The sequence below is a fragment of the Triturus cristatus genome, chromosome 4_2 (assembly GCF_964204655.1).
Source record: "Triturus cristatus chromosome 4_2, aTriCri1.1, whole genome shotgun sequence".
Classification (NCBI taxonomy): Eukaryota; Metazoa; Chordata; class Amphibia; order Caudata; family Salamandridae; genus Triturus; species Triturus cristatus.
The window spans coordinates 746,682,099-746,696,011 of NC_140586.1; the positions used below are offsets into that span (position 1 = coordinate 746,682,099).

At 43.1% G+C, this 13,913-nt stretch overlaps 1 protein-coding gene across 2 annotated transcripts in view; it reads left to right on the forward strand.

Moving 5' to 3' along the window:
* FAF1 (Fas associated factor 1) overlaps positions 1 to 13,913 on the forward strand; it is a 1,868,643-nt gene that overhangs the window by 1,490,257 nt on the left and 364,473 nt on the right. The window lies entirely within an intron of this gene.

Genomic DNA, 13,913 nt, shown 5'->3' on the forward strand with positions numbered 1-13,913 from the left:
TGCAAACATCCTCTGGCATGAGGGCCTCAGATAAACAGAGAATATATTCGAGGACTTGAAAGATCTTCTGCTCTCCTAGTAGTAGTCATCTGCAAAGCTAATTAACCTGGTATATAACTGAAAGTTTCTCTTCATTGATTGGTGAGACATATGTGCATGTGTTTGTGCATGGTCAAGTAGGTGAATGCAGTAATGTGTGGATGAATGGCCGCATGAGAGCTAGGATAAATTATAGTGTATTTATGGAGAAGTTCTAAACTCTCCAGTCAGTGAAAACGCACTTTCACTTTAAGGCAGACTAATATGCTTTGCCAGTTTGTATGTAATATGCTGTGTGCCCCCTCATCAACTACTGCAAAAAGAAGCCCTCAAAAAAGTTATTGTGCCCATGTGAGAAGACTTTAAGCAACAATGTTGGTGTCTCTTATCAAAACGTAGTATTCATACCGCCTGGATTAATTATTTACTTTTTTTTATTGACATGTACCTTAACAGAAGAACATTACAGCGTTGAAATCAGGCAATCCTGCCATTCAGTGACCAACACAGAGGAACAAGCTCACTTTGTTATTATATGAATAGAAAAGTTTTTTTTAAGTTGTAGTCCGCCATGATGATGCATGGTTCGCAACAGAAACAGGGACAGTATATTGAGTATCGTCCCTCTTGTCCCCTCCCCCCTTAAGAAGGAAAGCCCTTAAACATAGCAGTTTTGAAGCCCCTAGGGTCTCGGACATTGATGGGGAAGTGTGCAACAAAATTAAATGCTTGGTGTAAAAGAGGATGGGAACCGAGCACAGGGATCACCCAACCGGGTAAGAAGAGGATTGACTGGTTTAGATTTGATGTCTGAACAGCATTCATCTCATTCACGGGGGAGGTGCAGACTTTAAGAATGGGCAAGTTGAGCTATGAAAAACTGGAGAATATGATTAGACTTGTCGATCTGTATCAGTCCCTGCAGCTCGCATTTCCCTAGGCTCCCTCACAGGCCTACATCCTCATCCCTCAGTAGTACGGATGTCATTTCCTTATGGCAAGTAAACCATGGCCTCACACCACTCAAGTGAACCATGGAAGGTTCCCATGTATATGTCTCTCAGTTAAGTATTCTCTTGTCAGTCTTTTAGCTTGTTTAGGAAAGTTCAGGAAGGGACTCATCATCCTGTGAATCTGCATGGCATTTTGGCAGCCCCAGGAGCCGTGCCCATTGAAAAGTTTCTACTGACAGTCTGTTGCTTAATCTCTGATCTCCAGTAAACTGATCCCTGGGCTTCCCACTAGCCGGCCTTCTGGGACTTCGTGACCTTCAAAATCCAGTTGTGACACCACTGTAAACTCTCTTTAAGGAAGTGTTCCCTCAGGCACTCCATTACTGCCAGTTGGTACACCTCATTGTGGACGTAACCCAGGACATTGTTACTTTGAAGTGACTTCCAGAGGAAACAAGATAATTTCTTCCCTTTTTCCTATTTTCCACTGCCAAAAGTCTCAGATTGGTCATGGGCTGAACCATGTACATTGTACATTGTAACTTTTAGCCAGCTTGCAGTTGCACCCGTCTGTCTGGTGTTTTCTCACTCTCCCCAATATTGTTTTATTTCGTGACCAGTTGGGAGATGTCAGCACTATTTTTCACAATAGGTCAAAGAGAGCATCTCCATAGTTCCCCTCCCCCAATAATGGTAACACAATTCTCATAGCATTGTTTTGCTTCTATCAGAAGCTCTGCCTTGACTATGGTACCTCCCTGTAGCTTCAAAGTGCTTATTTTTATATTCTCCACTTCCTTCCCGCTTTGATTTGTCTTGCACAGCATTCCCTCATTTATCTTGAACACTCACAAATCTGCAGTTTGGGAGCTGCTAAGCTATGCCTCTCCTCAGAGCGTCACGGTGACCATCCCCTGGATTGTGTTCTTTTATCTCCTGCTCTTCCACCCCGTTACAGAACGTCTGAACTGTGTCTCCAAATTAATGGCCATATTCCAGCTTCACATCAACTGCTGATTGCATTGCAATCCTTCAAAAACTTGGATAGCTGCTCCCCAAATATTAAATGGCCTGTCAGGAGCACACAGGAGGATACCTCTGCTCTGTTGTGGTTTGTCTGTGCCTTTACTTGCTGGTTTGAACAACCTAACTCCAAAGTGTGCAAGGAACACCATGGTATAAAGCAATAAGGACTGCTACTGTATGTCATCACAAAACATACCATCCATAAAAGAACAGCACGGCTCAGCAGCTGACTGGGTCTTTGTTATTATGTACTTGCCATAGGCCTCTATAATCCATCCTCATCGTAAGAGAAGGGAGACCAGACTCAAAAAAGATAGATTAAACTAAATATACATTTTAGATGATGTAGGTTGAATAAAAGTAAAAGATTAAATTGCACAGCAGTTGTGGGTCTTTTTAAATTAGATGCTCACAATGGATAATATGGTGCCCTGCATTAAGTGACACAAGATGAACGAGAGGGGTATATCATTGGAATATGGTATTCATGTGCACAGTAGGTAGCTGGTGGATTACATTTAGCGAGTGTGCTGAGGTAGCGAATGGTACTTGAAGAAGACAGTGAGTAAGGAGGTAGCATATAAATCGATGCATGAAATTGGTACATGGATGGGGTAAATATAAAGTTAGTGTTGTGTAGTTCATACCATATATATTTTAAACAACAAGGGAACCCAAAGGTAATGGACCAGGGACCTTGGGAGTTAATTATTCTAGCCAACAATGGTCCCTAGAGGGAAGAATTTTTGAGAGCGAAATGAATATAGACTCAGTTGTTACTATATTGGCTTGACTTGTCCAGCCGGGCAGAGGTCTAATATTTACTTTTAAACAATTTTAAAAATAATTAGTACAAACAGTACATAAAGTGGGACACAAGCCTGTGTCCTACTTAGCCATGAGGTACAAGAGAGAGCGGTGAACAACAGAACGTGCCTATCCCTATCTTAATAGAGACTTCTATACAAACAGATCCTACAACAACCACCAGAACTCGAGACCTTGGGGACGTTTTAACAGACGTAATACTCTAGTGGGCTTTTCAGATACCTCGGCAGAATCTTCTGACTGACGCAGGAGAAGGAACAAGTACCTCCACAAGGAACCCTAACACTCATTTTTTAGGGAGGGATCAATCAGACCCTCCAAGGAGAGGACGTGGCAGACAGCCACGCTGGAACAACAACCCCCAGGGGAACGCCAGACAAGACAAGACAAAAGCTCTATCAATGGTAAACTCATTGGAGGTACAAGAGAGAGCGGTGAACAGGAGGCTCAGGCAATGCTAATTGGTTTGTTACACATGAGTACACACAGAATTGTGAGGAACAAATCGCAAAAAACACCTTTACAAAGAAATACATAGCAGTTTTTCGTATAAGGTGTATCAAGGTGTCGATGGCGTTTCGAACCGTGGCGAGAATGAGCGGTTCATCATCAGGACATGAGGTACATGCCTGTTAGGTAGAGCCTATTAGCCTGAAGGGAAAGTGTGGAAGGAAAATACAACAAGGAGGCAATTAGGGTATATATGCTTAGATGTCAAGAAGTTAAGACAATGCGGTTTTAAACTCAGGAAGGTGTGGATTGAAGAACGGTGAGTGGTAGTGAGTTGCGTAGTTAAGGAGCGGTACTGGAAGTGATAGGGTACGTGGTATAGTGGATTAGGGAAATGCGTGTGACCTATCAAGGTGGCTAATTAGGCCAAAAGCGTACAGTGCTGATGCGAGCAATAACGGCAAATAGGAACCATGCTGGGGAAGATGTGAATAGGATCAGTTAGATGCTACGAACACGTAGAATGAGCATATTTAAGGTTAAGGTGTCAGCGGAGAATAACCGGTGTGCGCATTACAAAGTAGGGACGCAATAAGAATAAGAGGAAGTGAGCCGCTAGAAAGTTAGAAAGGACATGCCAATTATAAATATGCGAATCGTGATCATCGTGTTGAACCCGCATGAGTCGTGCACCCAACCGGCAGAAACCTTAGACGTGGATCTAGTCAGAAGGTATCACGAAGATCTTATAATTGTGGGTCAATTTGTTCTTATACATGATAGTTAAACATTAAAACATAGAAACCGGTTAAAAAAACATACAGTTGATGGAGTGAAACTATAATATAGGCAGCACGAGCGATTTCTAAAAACAAGAAGGTCTTGTCATAGGATCACAATTTACTGGCAATTTGAAGCGGGAATTACGAACCACATCATAATGCATTACATGAATGAAAAATTCAGAATTATGTAACCCACCGAAGCGTAATTAATAGAGGGAGGTTTGTGGGGGGGGCGGTTGTAAGAAATCTTGTGCCAGAGTTGTGACTTGTGTGGGTAAATTACATACCTAAACGGGTTTGGATTAGGGAACAGAAGGTGCTTCTGTAGCGCTGCTGAATTGGCGGCGATTGGGGGTGAGAGCGCTGCTACAATGGCGGCGTCTAGGAGTGAAAAGAATTGGTTAGACCCATGCGGTGTCGTGGGAAGCGCCGAAGTAAGCCAAGGTAGGCACTCACCAGTAGATTTCTTCGGGAATACCCGGTAAAGAATAGGTACAATTATGTATCTTGGACGGCTCAATCGCCTGGAAGAAGGGGGGAAAAGGTTAAGGTACTGGCAAGGAGTGGAAGCATGCGTGTTATCCCATTGGAGTCTAGGACTTACCGATTAGAAGCTGTGGCTCCATGGCGGAATCAGTCAGACGTGTATACGTGCCAAGTCATGCATTCAATGTTGAGTTATATGGAGGCGGGGCAGGAGTGTTGATTGGATGTTATGGGTCAGGTGGGATGTGGGGGAAATAGAGGAAGGACTAAGGTAAGGGGATTGATGGAAATGGAGGATGACTGAAGGTGGCATGGAGGTGGTGACATCTTGGAATGGGCTGTGGGTGGCTAGTAAACAATAACAGAGACAGGAAATTCAATATATTTTACTGAAAACATTTTTCAGAACCCAATTTTAGGAGTTTATAATAGAGACATTTTTGAATCAATGATGTCCAGTCCTCAAGGCGATTCAGTCCAGTGTTGAGGCTGTCAGTTCTAAGTATCCATTTCAATTCTTATTTGTTCAGAAGTTTAGCAATGTCCCCCCCTCTAGGGGGTATTTTGACCACTGTGATAATAGTCCAGCGAATGTCATTTTCTGAGTGTCCATTTAGTTCAAAATGTTCTACCAACGGTGCGTTGGCTCTTTTGCACCTGATTCTGCTCCGATGTTGGGAGATACGTAGACGGATTTTTTGAGCAGTCTGTCCGATGTATATTTTGTCACAAGGGTAAAGAATTGCGTACACCACATTGCAAGTATTACAATTTGTAAACATACTCAATTCACTTTTTATATCTTTAAATAAAATTCTTTGCCTTCTATGGTGAAATCACAAACCACACAGTTACCACATTTGGAGTGTCCTTTAAGTGGTGCAAGGGCCCATAGATCATTAAGGGTATTGGAGCTTTTTTTGTTGCTGGGTAGTGCTGCGCGAACAAGGTGGTCTTTGATGTTCTTGCTTTTCTTAAAAGCAAACATTGGGTGTTCTGAATTTAGTGTGCCGGCATTTAGGACAGATCAGTTGCGTAATATGGTTTTGCGTATTGCATTTGAGACTGGAGAGAAGGTGGTTACGCATACCAAGCGTTCGGAGTTGGATTTAGTTTTGGGCTCTAATAGGACCTCTCGGGGACAATACCATGCTCTTTTCATTGCATTTTTGACCAATCTACGTGGGTATCCTCTACTGGCTAGTTTAGCACAGAGTGTTTTTGCTTCATGGAAATAGTCAGTTTTAAGGGAACAATTTCTCCTAATACGAAGGAACTGCGAGAAGGGAAGAGAATCTCTCAATGCACGGGGGTGATTGCTATCATAGCTCAGCAAGGTGTTGCGTTCCGTGGGTTTTCGGAATAACCCAGTGATAAGAAAGCCATCATTGTTTTAAATGTTGAGGTCAAGGAAGGAAATAGAGTTCCTATCATGAGTTAAGGTGAATTTCAGGCTCCCACAGTTGTTATTGAGCAAGTGGCGAGTGTGGTCTCACTCTCCTGTCATACCATAAAAATGTAATCTATGTAGCATTTCCATTTTCCTATGCATGAGCTGAATGGGTTTGTTACTGAGAGGATATGGTTGGTTTTTAAGGAGTCCATATAAAGAATAGCCAGATTAGGGGCAAAAATAGCCCCCATTGGTGTGCCTTTCACTTGTTGGTAGAATTGGTCTTCAAATAAAAAGAAATTTCATGTTAGGCAGACCTATAGGAGCTGAAGTATAAAAACAGTGGGGACTGTGTGCGGTCGAGGTCTTTTGTTGAGGATGGACTCCATGACTAGAAGGGAGTCCCTCTGTGGTATATTGGTGTACAGGGACTCGACGTCCAATGTACACAAAATTTCACAGGAAAGATCAAAAGGATAGTTCTCTATGAAATTAATCATTGACATACTGTCCCTGATAGAACATTGTGTGAGTGGGACAAGGTCGTGATAAAGTAGTTGACATACTGTCCTAAAGGTTCCAAAATGGACCCGCAACCAGAGACAATTGGTCGGCCAGGAGGGTTAACCAGTTGTTTATGTACCTTAGGTAAGGTGTAGATGACAGGTTTGCGAGGGGATTTGGTGTTAAGGAATTGGAACTCGTGTTTGCTAAGAAAACCCTGTTGTAGACCATCATCGGAAATTTATTAGGGTTTGCATCTCTTTCGTTGGGTTTGTAGGGAGCCTACAGTAGTGATCTGTGTTGGAAAGTTGACGGTTAATGTCAAGAATTCCTGTCATGCGAGGGGAGGAAAACGGTAACCAGCGAAAACGGACTACATCTCCCAGGATGCTTAGCGGTTGAGAGGTTATGTAAACAGGAGAGCTGTTACATAACTCAAGGAAAACACGCCCTTATGTAAACAGGAGAGCTGTTACATAACTCAAGGAAAACACGCCCTTATGTAAACAGGAGAGCTGTTACATAACTCAAGGAAACACGCCCTTATGTAAACAGGAGAGCTGTTACATAACTCAAGGAAAACACGCCCTTATGTAAACAGGAGAGCTGTTACATAACTCAAGGAAAACACGCCCTATAAAGGGAGGAACCGGGAGGTACAACGCTGTCGGATATTGTGTTTACACCGACGTACCTGCTTAGTGAAGAGCAGTGTTCCGGAGTGGTGCTCCAGTAAGGCAAGAACGGAGGTAGGTCGAGTCGTTACTCCCTGGGCCGTGTCTTGCCCCATCGTCACCTGTGAAGGACCCGGAAGCTCTACCGGATAACCATTGAGCTTCGCTTTTTGACTCGGCTGAGTCAAAGCGCAGTGGCGCTTTTGCTGGTTGGAGTCGTAACTCCCAGCCCGACCAGAGATACAGGGACTGCCAGCTGTAACGCACACCAGGAGGTGTTTGCCGCATTACAGACTCGGAAGTCCACAGGATCGATCGAGCGGCTGCTCTCGGTTCAGTCTTCTTTGCTTGTGATTGGGGTATCGGTGACGCATCACCAGGAGGTGACTCCGCGTCCCGGTGCAGTCTGAGGAAGAGGTTGAGCGGCTGCTCCCTTCAGGTAGAGACCCCGGCTGGGTGTTTCCCTGACTCCTCGATTCTCCCCAACACTCTTCGTGCCCCTCACAGCCTACCGATTGGCATTGTCGGCCATTTCATTTCTGCCCTCTGTTGGCATACGCCGGGATCGGCGTATATGCAGAGGACGGTTAGGACCATCCGTGCTGTGGGCTGGTAACGTACTTAGCCTGGAGGATTCCAGTGACTATAACCTTTGTTTATTCCTTGTATTATTTTTGCCTTCATTAAAATAACTAAACCTTCACAAGTGGTTGCGTTCTCATTATCGTGTCTGTTAAACGATCCTGAGACGTTCAGGGCGTTACAGTTAAGCTCCTCTTTGTATTGATTGGTTGTCAGAAGCACAATGCCACCACCCTTGTCAGCAGGTTTAATAACTAGGCTACTATTATCATGTAGGGTTGATATGGCTGTTTTTTCACCCATAGAGATATTATATGGGATGTAGTGGTGTGTATCCGCTAACCGCGATACTTCTTTGAGGACCAATTTCTCAAATGTGATGATTTCACTCGGGATCGTGTTGGCAAAAGGTGATAAGTTTGAAGGAGGTCTGAATAATGTGTTAGATGTTTTAGTAGGACTGGGATTCAGCAAGAAGTAGCTATGTAGTCTTATTTTGTGAAAAAATCGAAGTAATTCTGATTGTAACTCTAGAGAGGTTAAATATGGGAATGGTCATGTTATTGTTGTCAATGCTTGAGTCCAATGGTGAGTTTACCATTGATAGAACTTTTGTCTTGTCTTGTCTGGCGTTCCCCTGGGGGTTGTTGTTCCAGCGTGGCTGTCTGCCACGTCCTCTCCTTGGAGGGTCTGATTGATCCCTCCCTAAAAAATGAGTGTTAGGGTTCCTTGTGGAGGTACTTGTTCCTTCTCCTGTGTCAGAGTCAGAAGATTCTGCCGAGGTATCTGAAAAGCCCACTAGAGTATTACGTCTGTTAAAACGTCCCCAAGGTCTCGAGTTCTGGGGGTTGTTGTAGGATCTGTTTGTATAGAAGTCTTTATTAAGATAGGGGTAGGCACGTTCTGTTGTTCACCGCTCTCTCTTGTACCTCATGGCTAAGTAGGACACAGGCTTGTGTCCCACTTTATGTACTGTTTGTACTAATTGTTTTTAAAACTGTTTAAAAGTAAATATTAGACCGCTACCTGGCTGGGCAAGTCAAGCCAATATAGTAACGACTGAGTCTATATTCATTTCGCTCTCAAACATTCTTCCTTCTATGGACCATTGTTGGCTAGAATAATGTGTAGTTCATACCAGTCCTTAGGATCTGCACATTCTTTCAACAACATAAACTATGGGCTTGGTCTCTAGACTGATTCCGGACACCCGCAGGATATGTTGTCCTAGAGACCAGCTAGCTCACAGTGTCACCGTAAGTCCCCCTAACCTATCAGGGAGCAAATGGTTTTCTGGCAATCACTGAACAGGACAACCCTGGCCCCTCTGGGATCATTAAAACAGATCAGGACCTTTCGCTCAGTCACTCGTAATCACGTATTCACAGAGAAATATACTGAAAATACACAGTGGGACGTTTTCATTAATATTTAGTGAACCGACATTATTCTTGCATTAAATACGTGTGCGGTAATGATAATAAGAAGCAGATAAACATTACAAGCACCAAAAGCATAAATATTAGATATAGTTCTACCATGGTGTTGAAACAATGTATATATGCAGGCATATAAAACTAGGCAGTAATCTAGCGTACTCCCAGAATGCGAACCCAACTTTAAGTGTACCTAGAGTGCGTGTAGGTGTAAATCCAAGAATACTCCCCAAGGGACAAACCAACCCCATTACCTGATGGGATAGAGTGAAGGATCCTGTCTTGGTCAAGAACCGTACACTTCTCACGAGATGTCAGACCACTGCCTGGTGATTTCTCAGTATGCAAGGACCTCTGTGTCAGTGGAAGTGCCTTCTCTGCTAATCTATCGGTATACTCATCTTTTATAATAGCAAGCAGCCTTGTGATGTGCGTATAGATTAGTGATGTTATGTATATAGCCCTGTCACTTCGTGGATGAAGATAATTATGACATTTCTACATAATGCAAAACAAGACCTTGTACATAATGTTCAGGGCATAGTGATAATGTTTTGCGAAGCTAGATGTGTAAACAAGTTTAGTTTCAGGGAAACTAATCCAACATTGTTGTGCATGCAAATATGTGCAAAAGGTCACAAATGGAAATGTTATTTGTGAGGACAATGTAAGAAATAACCTGCTTCACTACATGGAGAAAGCAAAAGCTGTTTTGTTTAATTTTGTTTAAAAAAGAGGCCAAATTGTTCTCACACAGAAAAGGCCAATTGTTTGTGTTCAAAGTGGTAGATGCAACATTGTTGTTGCCCACACCTGCAGATGTTCCCAGAGGCGCACCTTGTAACACGTTTATGGAGCAAATGTGATTCCATCCAGTTCCCACAGCAGTCGCTGAGGGAGGTGTTTGATCCCACCAGTTTTCCGCAGAGCCATTGTTCACATAACTGAAGCATCCTAGGTTGGCTCTAACAACACATTTATCATCAATGGAATACGCTGGGGACAGCAATACACATGTGCATTTAAGGGGTCCAACAGTACTTCAGTGTCCGGTGGCGCAACCAATTCTCATCCGAGACATATCTCCACAACGCATTTGTGGCTGCAAAGCAGACAGCAGGAGACAGTTTGTATGCAGTCAAGCCAGACAGGCCTGAATAATAAGAAGCGATGCTCATTTAGTTCTTGAAGCCGAGGTGTGCCGAAGCAGTGCATCATGCTGTCACGGTAATGCAGCACTTGTAGTGCTGTCTCCATTCCGCGTTGAACTGGGATGTCCATTGCAGAGCAGATAAAATAAAATCAGGATTCCCGCAACAAGTAACTGGACAAGCAGGAGCCCTCCAAAAACGCTTCCCAAAACGGAGTGTATGAATAATGGTATAACTCCAAAAATCACTTGAAAGGTGCTAACCAAACCAGATCTGAAACATTTTAAAAAGTGCACAATTTCTTTCGTATCAGGTATGTTAAAGATATGATGGACTAGCTCCCCAAAATACAGCAGGAAGTTAGTGTGGAATTGTGTCGTTATCGCAGACAAGGACCTTTCAACCTGGAGATCAAACATCTCTTTTGCTGAAGTTAAGGCCACATCTTTTTGCAAGAGCATGGCTTTCAGTTTTCTTAGGGAATCATATTTTGTTGGAAACATTTATTGAATGCCATAGCGCTGCCTCCCTAACTGTATGGGCGAGTGGAAATAGTACTTGTGTACAAGAAGTGACTATGGAATTAAGGGTCACTAGATAAGCGATGCCCGGTTCTATTCCGCAGCAACCTGGATCATTCAGCATCAATTAGCTCCCAATCAAGAGCAACCTGAACACAGGTTGAATCACAGCAGCTGGGGAACCCTTCAGATAACAAGACAAGTTCGCCACTGAAGCATTGCATGCCCCCTGGAGTGAATTGTCTTTGCAAACCAAGGAGCCGCTTAAAGCATCTTCACAGTCAGAGCCACTTAGAAAACCCTCTGTGTCCCCATCCCTGCATCTAAACCTGAATGGTAATTCCCAATCCTTGTGTACATATCCTTCCCATAGCGCTTCATATCTGCCTACCTTTTGGTATTTGAGACCATTTTGGAATTTAAAGGTCGTGACCTGTAGGGTGATATAACCATGGATTATCTAGTCAGTGGATGGTGTTTCAACCACAAAGGTAATTGGTCTAATCTTTCAATGTGCAACATGGTATATTTTGCATCTCTACACGCCATTGTTATGTCTTTCTGTAAGATCGTATGCTGAAAACAGATTTGTACTGTTGATGTAACTTAATGGCACGTGGCCGGAACATAACGTTTGTAACGTCCAGCACAGTATTACTATTGATCGTAATTGTGACTGTCCATGTTGTAATATAGACATGTCTTGCTGTATTATGTCAATTGCAGAAGACGCTATGTTGCCCAGTGAATACATTCTGGGTGATAAAGAGGGCTTACCGTTGTCAACCACAGCCAAAGCTTTTTCTAAATTAACCCTATCAATCTTGCTCAATCTCTTAGCAGCTTCCTGTTGAGAAATCTTCCACAGCTCATTGTATATTCAATACAAAAAGTGCTTTTGATGTGAATTTCGGGGGCCTAATAAAGAAATCCCTGAGATCCATGAAATCAGAAAGAAGGGACAAGTGTTCTTTCACCTGGGAGAGTGTTGAGGTTTGTAGCCAACCTGGGCTAACTTCCCAACACTGTATGACATCACCACTCCTAGTGTTCTATTTGTTCATATCGCTGAGCAGGCCTATTGATTCTAAATCCTTCGGTGCTACCCAGGAATCGAGGTTGACACCCGTTTGTGTCCAGAGGCCAAACCAACCATCCCTTCCAATTGGGGTCTGATGAATTGAAAGACCCATTACTTTTCCTAGTATGGTATCTAACGTATCCTCATTGTAGTGTGTTAAGTGCTGCCAATTCTCGAAGCCTGTGAATGCAGGAATACGTGATGGGTTCAAATCCTTCATTTTTGCTATACCACGACAAGAAGTTTGTTACACTGTTTTTGTTCAGGAAAGTCATTTGCTGTGGTATGAGGCATGCTCTAATTAAGGCATCCCATCCCTGAACCTGCCAATTTTTTGTCTCCCCAGACAAATTTTGTGTCTATGGTGTCCTTCCAAATGTTAAAACCCTCAATGGACAGCTGGGAATATAAAGTCAACAGAGTATATGAGCTTGGTGTTGGTTAACAAATTTTTCTTTGCAGGTGTAAGTGCAAGCCTATAGTGATACGAGGCTGGGTCTGATGTTTCAAAACCGGAAAAATAAGCAAACTTCAGTGCAAAAGTATTTGAACTACCTTTCAGCGGTGTTGGGCAGTGTTCCCGTTGTGTATAATTATTAACAGTGCGTGGGATACTTAGCTTTATGTAAAAAAATGGTGACTGTAGTGCTGGTAACAGAACATGTCTTCAAAGTTACCTGTACCGTTATACAATTCATCATTAGAAAATGCAGATGATTGCTCTAGATCTGCTAGCAAATTCTGCATGGTTTCAATGTCCCAATCATCAGAGAAAATACTAGAGGTGATGATATAATTTAAGGAAATTTTAAACAAATGGGGAATTTGTAATAATTCAGTTGGACCATATACATCATACAATAACATGTCCCATAGAATTACTTCAGGAACTAGAACCGCTGTAGGGTTCACCAGAGACAAGTCTCTTTGTTCACGGTGTGACGGTGCATGTGATTTCCGAACCAAGTTCATGAGTTGTACTGCGGAGCGTTCTGGGAGAAATTATCCATTCAGAGGTAGGAAAAAGACAGTCACTATACCAATCCAAAGTATCAGGAAAAGTAATCTAATTGTAATCCAGAGATGTTTCCAGGGAACAACGAAGTAAGTCTTTTTCAGCCAAAGGTAGAAAGCATACTTCTGTAGCTTGAAAGGGAGAGGCAGTTTCGGCACTTCAGGTTTACTTGGATGTGATGAAAAATTGTCATAATGGACGAAGTAGCCTGACGCCATTCGGTCTGTTCTTGGCAGATCAGCAGGTTTTGTAGAACTGGTAGATGACTCGATCTGTGGCATGTTTACATAGATGTGGTCAGTTTTTGAAATTGAAATTTCTGTACATTTTGATTGTACAGTTGTAGTTGTTTCAACAGGGAGAAGTATCATTTCATTGTCTTTTACAGCTTCTCTTTGAAATGTGGAGTCTTCAGTTGTTATTAAAGCTTCCATCTGAACTTCCTGTATGCTAGCTAGAGGAGTGCAGGGCTACCCAGGAGCTCACGTGGCCTAGTGTTGAGAATCGGCCACATAGTGCGCTTTGATCAGATCGATGGAGACAAACCTTTTGTTTGGGCGACCGGCACAAGGCGGAAGTACAGTTCTGGTACCTTCAACAGCCAGGACAGGTACAGGCGCTCTGTAAGATGGCCCAAATTGGTTCTTGTCCACAATTTTCTCTCTGACCAGGTCCCCAATCTTCGGTAGCCAGACAGGTCTTGCTGGAACTGTTTTCACTTCCCCAGTTGCAGTGCATTTTACTTGGATGTTGCTTTGTAAAGCTTGGTATTCTTTAAGGCCCTGTAATACTTCCAAACGATCATTGATGTCAAATGGGTTTTCAGCCGCCACCGTGCTGACACTATTGAGGTCTAATACCCACGTCCTCATCCCAAACAGGAGTTCATAAGGTGTATGACCCATCCCCCCCCCCCAGGATTTCATTGCCATGTTATTAAGTGCCCTCTGGACTCCATATAGATGATCGACCCAACTGCCACCCAAGCC